Source organism: Cucurbita pepo, chromosome 2, assembly GCF_057944985.1.
Source record: "Cucurbita pepo subsp. pepo isolate OVF chromosome 2, ASM5794498v1, whole genome shotgun sequence".
In the NCBI taxonomy this organism is placed as follows: domain Eukaryota; kingdom Viridiplantae; phylum Streptophyta; class Magnoliopsida; order Cucurbitales; family Cucurbitaceae; genus Cucurbita; species Cucurbita pepo.
The window spans coordinates 11,389,261-11,400,156 of NC_141799.1; the positions used below are offsets into that span (position 1 = coordinate 11,389,261).

The 10,896-nt window shown below is 38.1% G+C and overlaps 1 non-coding gene and 1 pseudogene across 1 annotated transcript; one reads left to right on the plus strand and one right to left on the minus strand.

Moving 5' to 3' along the window:
* The first annotated feature begins 253 nt into the window (after nucleotides 1-253).
* LOC147793687 (pectinesterase inhibitor pseudogene) lies at nucleotides 254-915 on the plus strand (annotated as a pseudogene).
* Nucleotides 916-9,882: 8,967 nt separating this feature from the next.
* On the minus strand, nucleotides 9,883-9,976 carry TRNAY-GUA (transfer RNA tyrosine (anticodon GUA)). The gene is made up of 2 exons: nucleotides 9,940-9,976; nucleotides 9,883-9,918 (listed from the first exon to the last, which is right to left on the minus strand). It is a non-coding gene; the product is annotated as a tRNA-Tyr (tRNA).
* Nucleotides 9,977-10,896: the final 920 nt, after the last annotated feature.

The window sequence follows — 10,896 nt, forward strand, 5'->3', positions numbered from 1 at the left end:
CTCTCATGTGTAGTCAGTCAAGGTTAACACGAGAGTGGCACATGGAGCAAGACGGTGTATTGTCTAAAAAAGTGCATGATAACTAAGCCAAGTTTGTGATTGGGTTTAGAGAGAAAAAAGCTTAACCTATTCGGTCTATTTTTGTTCGTTTTTCTTTTAATAGCGTTTTACTTAAAATTCTAACGTGAAAGCTATTCAAAGGAATATTTGTGAGTGTATAAATATGTGAACCCTCCCTACGGATTAATGGAGCAAAACAGACAGAAAAATCAAAATAAAAAATGGCATCTTCTAGTTTTCTTGCGGTCTTTAGGATTGTCCTCTTAGTACTGTTCTTCAATGGGATGGTGCCCATGCAAGCGGCTTCCCAAGACGACATCGTTTCCACCATCTGCAAGAAAACTAGAAACCCTTCTTTTTGCTTTAACGTGTTGAAATCTGCTGGCACTACAGACCTAAAAGGGCTGGCCACTTTCACCCTCAACCTCGCCCACGACAAGGTTGCTCAAACCCGTGCCCTCGCCCAGTCCCTGGCGTCCAAGGCAGCTGATCCCAAGCTTAAAGAGCGATATGCCACCTGTGCTGAACAGTACGACGATGCCGCCGGCGACATCGAGGATGGGAAGAACGACTTGGGGAAAGGTGACTACAATGGCGTCAACATTAAGGCGTCTGCAGCTATGACGGAGGCCGGCGACTGTCTGGACAGCTTCACGCAGCCGCCGAAGGACCCATCGGCGCTGTCTAGCAACGGGAAGACTGTGGAAGATATTTGTAGTATCATCTTGGTTATAGCCAATCTTCTTCTTGGGCGTGCCTAATTCATTTTTCTTCAGCCTTTCTTCATTTTATCCTACAAACTTCTGTACTTGGAATGCCATGAATCAATAATATGTCTGTTTTGAATCCTATAAATTTGGACATCGACTCCTTTACATTTTAATAATCTGACTAATCTAGGGTCACTCTATAACTCTAAGTGCTCTCCAATTTTAAAGGTCTCTTAGTGCTCTCCAATTTTAAAGGTCTCTTAGTGCTCTCCAATTTTAAAGGTCTCTTAGTGCTCTCCAATTTTAAAGGTCTCTTAGTGCTCTCCAATTTTAAAGGTCTCTTAGTGCTCTCCAATTTTAAAGGTCTCTTAGTGCTCTCCAATTTTAAAGGTCCCAGGTTCTAGTTCGTGAGTCAATAGCGGCACATAATTTCATGTTAATGAGTTATAGGCCTCCTCAGCCCACGATGAAGGTATAGAAACTAGTTTGAATCAAAATGAGTGTGGAGGGAGAGTTGCCCAAATTTTTCAAAAGCGTCCTAGATTTCATTTTCTTTTTTTCTCAAATGTTCATTATTCATAACTTTTTTGGTTAGGTTGGTTTGTTTTTATCTTTTTGGATTCGAGTTCCTTTGGGTTCGTTTCAAGTTTATAGGCACAAAAACTAGGTCATGAACCGACCCAATTTCATTAAAAAAAGAAAAAAAGAAAGAAAAGGCTAGTGGAAGGCCGAATGTTTCCTGTCCCAACGAGCCTCCCTCTAATCATAGGCTTTTCAAGCCCAACGAAAGGAAGAAAACCCTCGTTTATTGCCGGAAGGAGCATGTCACAACATCACTGACATGAAGTAGATTGTGACCTCCACACAAGACAGACAAGGGGTGACCCTCAAGGGGTGACCCTCAAGTGACACCTATCTGACCACATGAGTTCCAAGATTGAGAAGTGTCATGATACGAGAGGAGGACAGTGCATCATCCAATGCACCAAGAATGTGCATTGAAGCTAAGGCATACGCTAAGTTCGAGAGAGAGACGACACGAGTGTCAAAGACTAAGTTCGAGAGAGAGACGACACGAGTGTCAAAGACAAGCTCGAAGAGGGTCGAGTAGGGCTCCAGACAATAACTTCAAAACTCTCCTCGAGATTTTGATATGAATTTTTACATGTGGCTCCTGTTTTAATTAAGGTGGTTGAGATCTCATGTTTATATTAACGTGTTAGTGATACCAAAAAAAAAAAAAAAAAAAAAAAATCATTCTTATTCTTCTTCTTTTTTGTTTTTTTTTTTTTTTTTGTAAGTTTTTTTTATAAATGGGTTTTGATATTTATTTAAGAAATTAAATATAGAGAGTTATTTAATTTTTCGTGAAGTGAGACAAATTTTTTTGTGAGAACGTTCTAATATGAAGTACACGTAAATTTATGAGATGAAAAAATATATTTCTTTTTCTAACATGTACTAACATTTTTCACTATCTTGCATATGTATATATTTTTTTTTTTTTCAATTGGGTAGTATTTGTATTATAGGTAGAGTTGCTAAATTGATGCCTTTTATCTTTTGAATATCTTGATGTTATAGTATATTGCTTCAGTCTCTGTCACGAAATTGTGTATGATGGTCATAGTTCTCTTAACTGATACATGGTTAATTCATGTCTCGTACATAAGACCTTGTTCCACTGACTCTTCCATCTCTCCCACTATGTTTTGAAGTAAGGGGGCTTCCATGTAAGGGTTCTCAATGCTTTCAATTGGCGATGTTTCAACTAAAATCATCTCATATTCAGCTAATGAATTCACCAAATTTAATGTGGAAGGCATAAAGAGTCGCTCTTTGTGAGCATTCAGACACTCGATAGGTCCCTCTTACATATAAAGCAGAACGAGGATGTTAAGGATTATTGGGAGGAGTAGTCCCACATTGGCTAATTAAAGGGATGATCATGGGTTTAGAGGTAAGAAACACCATCTTCATTGGTGTGAGACTTGCTACGGAAACAAAAAGCAAAGTCATGAGAGTTTATGATAAAAGTGGACAATGTCAATAGAATCCCAAGTGTTGAATAAAGAAGTTGTGAGCCATTTGAAAGTGTAGTCAAAGTGGTTTAAGTGTCGAGCAAAGGGTGAAGGGGACCTCAGAGGAGGCTCTATGGTGTATTCCTCCATGTGGGCAATAGAGTCCGTCGAGCTACCCTCACGCTCATGCCACCGGTTCATATGACTTTATTTGACCCACGGTCTCAATCGTGGGCATCAATTCTTGGATGGGTATCTCATCTAGGTAGCTAGCTAACTATCAATCTTATCAACTTTTGTGACATTCTCACTCATACAAGATTCCAAAAGTCAAAGATCGCCAAAGACTTCTCGTAAATAGAACGTCAGTTCTTCAATCTCAACCAACCATCAAGTCTATAACCCCACTCTTAAAAAACAAAATTTAAAAAAGCGAGGTCAGAGAAAGTTAAATAAAACATCTTAAAATCAATTTGAGAAAGTAACGTTATAAGCTTGCAAGCAATAAGGAACAATAACAACATTCATAGCATATATTATGGGCAGGAAGGATTGACAACCTTGGTATCTCCCTATAGTATTTTGATAACAATCAACTTTGAGAAGTGTAGACATACACATAAATTAAAATGATAAAATAATAAATAACTAACTTACATTGAAGTAAGGTAAAAGGGTTTAGAATGGACATGAGGCAACACCCTTGTCAAGCATCAGTGTGACATCCAACTCTCAATTAACCCATAATGCAGACAGATGCTCAACGTAACAGCCTCGCCCCATGTCCACGAATTCTTTAGACGGTCCAATCTGAGTGCGCTCAACCGAACCTTAATCCACGAAGCAAGCCCAACAAATCGCAGATGCGTGCTCAGAACTAAATGGCTGCAACCCATCCCTCTATATGCTCCTAGCTGCCTCTATCATATGCAATAAGCATGCAGCTCTAGGCTATAATTTGTGTACAACTTCCAATAGCCATTTCCCCTTGCGCTTGACGTGGTGGCTCCAACCGACTCTCCTTTGCTCGACATGGCTAATTGTGGCTCGATTTACCTATTTTAGATCATAAGCATTTTGAACCTATTTAAAGTTCGAAAATGTCAGTGAACTACTATTTTAGCCAATTAAGATTATTTCTCATTGTTTAGGTTTGACTTAGGTTAAGTAACATCGTGGAAGAAAGTGAAATTGGATCACATCAAAGCTAAACCTTTGAATGATTAGATAAGGAGAGCTTTGGAGCACCTACTTAAGCCTAAAATCGTAAGTAAATTTACTATTGGATTGCCTTGAGCATGGTTGGGTCTGTTGTATGAATAACAATACGTGATATTTATGTACATGTTATTGAACTTTTATGTTAATGTAGGTTGATGTGATGTATATACTTCCATGTATGTTGAGTATGGCTAATATGACTTTATGACCACAGTTATGCCTTATGAAATATCATGATATAAAATGTACTATCAATATGATCAAAATACTATGAGTATATATCTTCGACTCATAAAGAATTGAAGTCAAGTTATGCATGCAAGTATTATATGCATCATCTCACTGAACTATGATCATATATTACTTCTCCACTTATGCAATATATAGACACATACACCTACATTATTATTCACGTATCTTTCTCTTTCGTTGGGTTTTAGTAGCTTAAGATACGTTTGGCCATAGTCAAGCCTAGGTGGTACCTCAAAAAGATCTAGGAATAGTAAGAGACTGATAGGCCAAAGGGGTTTACGTCTCGTAAAATGACAACTTGTTGTGGCAAGCCCGCCTATGCATACCATGGGATGAGGAAATTTGGAAGGATATTATCACTAAAGCCCACTATATGTCTTATACGTTCTACCCCAAAAGTATGAAGATGTATGAGGGCTTAAAAACTACTTACTAGTGGCACGGAATGAAGAATAATTGAGTGCGTAGGTCAATGTCTGACCTTTCAATAGGTAAATAAACTGAGATAGCGACCTTCGGGGTTGTGGCAACTGCTAATGCTGATCTATGGAAGTGGGAAGACGTGATTATTGACTTTATCTTGGATTTGCCAAACACCAAGCAGAATTACACAATCATTTGGGTCATTCATAGATATGTGGACCAAGACAACTCACTTCATTCCTAGAAAAATCACATACCAAGTGGACAGGTACACTCAGTTGTATGTTAAAGAGATAGCCCATCATCACAGTATTGCAATTTTCATCACGTGAGATCAGGTAACAAGGTTCACCTCGCACTTCTAGAAGAGTCTACATAAGATGTTGGGTATGTAACTGAGGTTAAGTACGACTTTTCATCCACATATGCATGGATAAACTGAGAGGTCGAACTTGATTCTAGAGGACATGTTGAGGACATTGTGTTATAGACTTTGCTAGTTGTTGGGATGAACACTTGTACTTAATGGAGTTTGCTTATAATAATAGCTACATGTGACTATGTAGATTGCCCCCTTAGAGACTCTATACGAGTGTAGGTGTCAAACTTCTATCTTCTAGGAAGAGGTAGGTGAGCAACAACTTCTAGGGTCGGAGTTGGTTTAGATTATTAATGCAGTAGTGCAAAAAATCAGATAAAGAATACTGAAGGCACAAAGCGGGCAAAAGCACTACGAAGACACTCGTAGGAAGGAACTTGAGTTTGTTACTGGTGATCATGTCTTTTTCAAAGTTGCACCTATGATAGGGGTGTTGAAATTTGGGAGAAGGGCAAGTTGAAGACAAGATTTGTAGGTCTCTTTGAGATCCTAGAGAATATAGGACTAGTGGCATACAAATTAGCACTACCACTTACACTTGTCACCGTGCATAACGTGTTCCATATGTTTATACCGTAGAAGTATACCCCAGACTCTTCATATGTTATCGAACATGAGTCACTTTTCTTTAGAGAGGATTCTTCATATGGGAGAAGTCGATGAAGATACTAGTTAGAGATGTGAAGCTGGTGCATAACAAGCAAATTGTCTTGGTCATGGTCTTATGATGGAACCATGGGAATGATGAAGCCCGTTAAAAAAGAGAGGATAAAGAAAACAAAGAAGAAAAAAGAAAGAGAAAAGAAGAGGTTAGGGTTTTGGAAAGAAAGTTAAAGAAAACAATATTCCACCACTAGATTCGATGACTTGGAGTCATTTTTTACCGAGCTTTCTTCATGAAAATTGCTCATAACGTTTTGGTCTAATGATCTAGACTTTTGAATCACAAGAATGTGTTAAGAAAGGTACGATCAAACAATTTTGAAAATTTAAAAATAACACAACATTAAAAGATAAAATCAAATATATTTATTATTTTGGAAGGATTGTTTGAGTATTAATATAAAATCGGGGACCAAGGTAGGAGATACCAAACAAACTATAGCCAAAATACCAAAAGAACTGACTCTCTAGAATGACCTTCCTCTGTGGTCGCATAACTCCCGAATGCTTCCCACGTCAACCAATCAGCTGATCACTTGAGAAAAAAAAAGTAATATCTGGTGAGCATAAAAATAGTTGGTAAGTAGCCTACCGTAGGCTTTTAAACATCCATGACCTAGTAAGTTACCATGAGCTTTAATTTGGACTCTAGGAAATTCATGCATAAGCTTCTACACCTAATCTAGACTCTAGGAAGTTCATGTAGAAGCTCCTACACCTAATGCTCCTACACCTATCTAAGCTTCTGGATTGTCTAGAAGTTCCTAAGTCAGTTTTCGTGTGTATTACAAACCCAATAAAGGTTTGGAGGTTGTTCACCTAACCTAGTGTCGCACAATCACCTGAACGACCTAACTGAGCTTTGCGGTGAACCAACTTGTTTGATCTTCTTATTTAGCGGCTTATATTGATTAGGAAGTGAAGCACTGGTATCCTAAGTTGAAGAGGAGCAACCTCCACAAACATGCCGACATGAAAGACGATATGGCGTCATGAGACTTGAATATCATTTGTGAAAGCTTAGCTAGCAACCCCTCCACAAGACCATAACATCACAATGAAGTGGGGGAGCAACCTCGTGTGTTGACTAACTACCGAGTTTACCTGTGTGGTCTATAGCACTTGTGACGAGTTTATGAACAAAGACCTTGTTCAGAGATCCCTAACTATTTCTACACCCGATAAGGCACTAATGAAACTGAGACAAGCTTGACATCACTGAGTTGTACTACAAGAAATTGGAAGTGGTCTCGACTTTTGTGATATCTTCACGACTACTAATAGACATGGTAAGCTACAACAATTTGTGGGTGTGTGAGTATGATTGATCTTTCTCCCACTTTCGCTACAACAATTTGTATTAGAGCATTTTGGTTGTGGCATTAGGGTACCACAATTAGTATCAATAGAGCCAGGTTTCGACATTTGTGGTATTGTGAAAGACTTAACCTCATCGGCCACCAGGCGTACTCAAACTCAGCATCAATTGTCGAAGATAAGTTTCTCATTGCAAGCTTGCTTATTTGTTTTCAGAATTTGTTTTTTGGAAATCATACTTTCAAGAATTGTGAATATCTCCATCCATTCAAATTTTGTTGGTTTTGGTCCTTAATTTAATCTTCAGCTTGCTTAACTTGATATAAAAATTGTTTTCTTGCATGGAGATTTGGAAGAAGAAATATATACGACACAGTGAGTTGGTTTTCGAGTAGTGTAGATTGAAGAAATCTTTGTATAGGCTGAAACAATCTCCTCGTCAATGGTATCTGAATTTTGATCACTTCATGGGGGAGCATAAGTACACTCATAGTCAATTTGACAATTGTGTGGTTTGTTTATCTATTTGATCTTGTATGTTGATGATATGTCAATTGCTTCCGAGAGACAAGTGGAGATTGATAAGTAACGATCAATTAGTGGTTATCTGTCCACTATGGCTAGTGGACCTATTTGTTGGCGTTCAAAATTATTGTCTACTGTTGCATTGTCTACCACCGAAGCAGAGCATATGACAGTCACTATAGCTTTTAAAGAACCTAGATTCATGGTTTGGTGACTTAGTTATTTCTCCGGAACAAATAGAAGTGTTTTGTGATAGCCAGAATGCTATTTGTTTGTCGAAGAACCAAGTCTATCATGCTCGTATCAAACATATTGACGTCTGATTTCATTTTGTTCGAGAATTGTTGATGAAGGGGACATTTGTTTATTGAAAATTCGAACTGCTAATAATGTCGCGGATATGTTGACAAAGGTAGTTACTCCTGAAAAGTAGTTGGTTGACTTGGTGGCAGCCAGATAAGTTATATTCTTGGAGATCTTCTACCAAGGTGGAGATTATTCAAGACTTGGTTCATTAATACTTTTGGTACATTCCCCGCTTTGATTCATGAATCTATTGGATTCATTTGGTTTATCTCCCATATTGGTACATTATCTCATATTGGTACTTGAATCATCTCTAGTGATGCTTTGATTCATATATGAGAATTAGTATTGCTATGTTTATATAAAAGTTTGTCTAACATTATTTAAGATGTGGAGTCATTGTCATTTTGTATTTGACCCGAGGCAATGGGAAGAACTTTGTAACAGAGAATTTGCAGTGTGAGAGTGTGAGATACACTTGTAAACACTTTGGTTAGGGATTAGCTATCACCCGTGGATGTAGGGAAATTTCTTACTTCCGAACCATGTAAATCTTTGTGTCTCTTTGTTTAATTTATATTTGTGGGTGTGTGAGTACGATCGATCTTGCCTCCGCTTCCGTCACAACAATTGATACCAAAGAATTTTGGTTGTGACATTTTACGAGTGGTTTACAATCTTGATAATTCTTAAAAATAATATAAGGGTAGACTTATTTTATCACAATCCACCCCCTTTTGGAGCAAGCGTCCTCGTTGGCACGGAGAGGTTTTCGTACCCTTACAAGGAATGTTTGGTTCCCCTCTCCAACCGATGTGAGATCTCACAATCCACTTCATTGCTACGGAGAGGTTTCCACAAGAAATGCTTGGTTCCCATCTCCAACCGATGTGGGATCTCACAATCCACCTTGATGGCGCAGAGAGATTTCTACACCCTTATAAGGAATGTTTGGTTCTCCTCTCCAACAAATGTAGGATCTCACACTCCACCTCCCTCGGGACCCAGCGTTCTCGCTGACATAGAGGAGTTTCCACACCCTTATAAGGAATGTATGGTTCCCCTTCCCAACTGATGTGGGATCTCACAATCCACCCCCTCAGAGGCCCAACATCCTCGCTGGTACACTGCCCGGTGTGTGACTCCGATACCATTCGTAATAGCCCAAACCCACAGCTAGCAGATATTGTCCGCTTTAACCTGTTACGTATCACCGTCAGCCTCATGGTTTTAAAACGCGTCTGTTAAGGAGAGGTTTCCACACCTTTATAAGGAATGTTTCGTTCTACTCTCCTTTCCAACCGAGGTAGAATCTCACAGTTAAACACCAAACTTTATCCATATACCTAAACCCATTAGATTATTTCTTGAACATGATCCACCCATTTGTCAACTACATATTGTTCAAAATTACATTAATAACCTTAGATTTATCATATTATAAATAGTGTTAAATTGCATATAAAGTAATCAAAATTATTATTAAAAATAAAATATTTAACTACGAGATTTTATGGCATAAAGCCCAACCGATCAGACAAGTTACGGGTGTACATGGGTCGGGTCGGGTTGAGAGAATTTTTTGGAACAACCCAAAAGTTCGGGTTGGTTGGATTGGTAACCCAACCTAACCCGAAAATTTTCACAACCTAACCCTTTATTGGATTCAGGTTGTTTGATTTGTTAAAAAAAAAAAAAAAAAAAAAAATAGTTGGGAATACTTGCATGGATATTATGACCTACAAGTTTAAATTGTTATCACATATAAACTTTTAGTTGTGCAATAAATTCAAAACTCCTTTGCACCGGAAGTTGTGATGCTATCACCTAAAATAATTACTACCTACCCAACCCTTGGTAAACATGCAAATGATATGCAACGAATCAATTCAAAGGTTACCAACATATAGTTAATTATCTATATTCACAATATATAATCATTCAACAAAATACCTAAAAATTTAAACTAATATCAATAGTACATAGGTATTAAACTTTTAAAAACTCCGACCTGCCGGATTTGAACCAGCGACCTAAGGATGGCTTTGGGATTCTTCAACCACTACAGTCCTCCGCTCTACCAACTGAGCTAAGGTCGGACTTGTATAAGAATCATATACCATAATATAAACAAAATCGACAAAATTAATATATATAAAAAAAAACTAAAATAATAAAAATATCTGTAAGCCGTTAACAATTTCAGTAAACTCCAACATCATTTTGGTCGTGGTATTTATACAACATTTGGAACCTCCCATTGAAATTTTTTGCTTTCATAAAGAACTTGATTTGTATTGGGTTTTACAATTTGAAACCCATTTAGATCCAAACATATGATTTCTTAAAGTGATTTCAATGGGTTTGATTACATATGTGTAGGTGCCAAATTCTCATACATATGATAATACAAGAGCTTTAATCCATTCTTGAAGAATTTGTGCAAGAACAAGGTAAGAAGGTGAAGTTAGATAGGTTGTAGCTCGCCCTAAGAATTTGTTCAAGAACCTGGTTTGACACACACATAGGCTTTGGGCCATGTGTCGGGGTGCTTGTCCTTCGAGACCTGCTTTGTGTTGGATGAACACAACTCTCCACAATGGTATGATATTGTCAACTTTGAGCATAAGCTCTCGTGGTTTTTCTTTGGGCTTCCCCAAAAGGCCTCAAACCAATGGAGATAGTATTCCTGGATTATAAACCCATGATCATTCCCTAAATTAGCGGATGTGAGACTTTTATCCAACACCTCCGCTCGAACAAAGTACGCCTCCCCTTAATCGAACCTCGACTCCTTTTTCTTTTCGAGTCCTTTGTTCGACATTTGAGGATTCTATTGACATATCTAAGTTTAAGGCATGACTCTGATACTATGTTAGAATGAACACGACTCTCCACAATGGTATGATATTGTCCACTTTGAGCATAAGCTCTCGGGTTTTACTTTGGACTTCCTCAAAAGGCCTCAAACCAATGGAGATAGTATTCCTCGATAATAAACTCATGATCACTCCCTAAA